This window comes from Brassica oleracea, chromosome C5 (genome assembly GCF_000695525.1).
Source record: "Brassica oleracea var. oleracea cultivar TO1000 chromosome C5, BOL, whole genome shotgun sequence".
Classification (NCBI taxonomy): Eukaryota; Viridiplantae; Streptophyta; class Magnoliopsida; order Brassicales; family Brassicaceae; genus Brassica; species Brassica oleracea.
The window spans coordinates 326,455-327,906 of record NC_027752.1 but is presented as its reverse complement, the minus strand read 5'-3'; positions in this window follow the sequence as shown (position 1 = coordinate 327,906).

Sequence of the window (1,452 nt, the reverse complement as noted above, 5' to 3'; positions counted from 1 at the left end):
ATTTTTTTTTACTGCATAGTTGCATCCTTAACAGATATATGATGATGGTCAAAGAGGTTTGAAATGTATGTTGTGTCCGGTTCTCTAAAGAATATATATTTTATAGTGTTTAGTCCACTAATTTAAGTAGTGTATAAGATTTATTAAATTAAATTTTTAAAAATATTGAGATGTCTATGTATGTACCAGGAAAGAGAATTTATCATACATTAATACAAATGTATAATATGATTAGAAAATTTTAAACAACATTAAAGAGTGTAAACTTCATTATATTGAGAATTTATCGAAAAATTTAATTTTGTAGGGGCTAACCTTTAGATTTTGAAAAAAATCCAAAAAATTTTAGACTTTTTTATTGCATAGTTTCGTCCTTAACATACATATGATGATGGTCAAAGAGGTTTGAAATGTATGTTGTGTCCGTTTCTCTAGAGAGTATATATTTTATAGTGTTTACTCCAGTGATTTAATAATATATAAAATTTATTAAATTAAAATTTTAAAAACTATCCTGATGTCTATGTTCCAAGAAAGAGAGTTTATCATACATTAATACAAATGTATAATGTGGTTATAAATGTTTAAATAACATTTAAAAGTGTAATCTTCATTATACAGAGCATTTATCGAAAAACTCAATTTTGTAGGGGTTAACCTTCAGATTTTGAAAAAAATTCAAAAAAACTTGACAATCTTTTTTTATTCAATAGTTGCATTCTTAACAGACATATGATGATGGTCAAAGCGCTTTGAAATGTATGTTGTGTCCGTTTCTCTAGAGAGTATATATTTTATAGTGTTTACTCCAGTGATTTAATAATATATAAAATTTATTAAATTAAAATTTTAAAAACTATCCTGATGTCTATGTTCCAAGAAAGAGAGTTTATCATACATTAATACAAATGTATAATGTGGTTATAAATGTTTAAATAACATTTAAAAGTGTAATCTTCATTATACAGAGCATTTATCGAAAAACTCAATTTTGTAGGGGTTAACCTTCAGATTTTGAAAAAAATTCAAAAAAATTGACAATCTTTTTTATTGCATAGTTTCATCCTTAACAGACATATGATGATGGTCAAAGAGGTTTGAAATGTATGTTGTGTCCGGTTCTCTAAAGAATATATATTTTATAGTGTTTAGTCCACTAATTTAAGTAGTGTATAAAATTTATTAAATTAAAATTTTTAAAATATTGTGATGTCTATGTACCAGGAAACAGAATTTGTCATACATTTATACAAATATATAATATGGTTAGAAATTTTTAAACAACATTAAAAAGTGTAAACTTCATTATATAAAGCATTTATCGAAAACTTTAATTTTGTAGGGGCTAACCTTCAGATTTTGAAAAAAAATCAAAAAATTTGAGAATTTTTTTTTACTGCATAGTTTGATCCTTAACAGATATATGATGATGGTCAAAGAGGTTTGAAATGA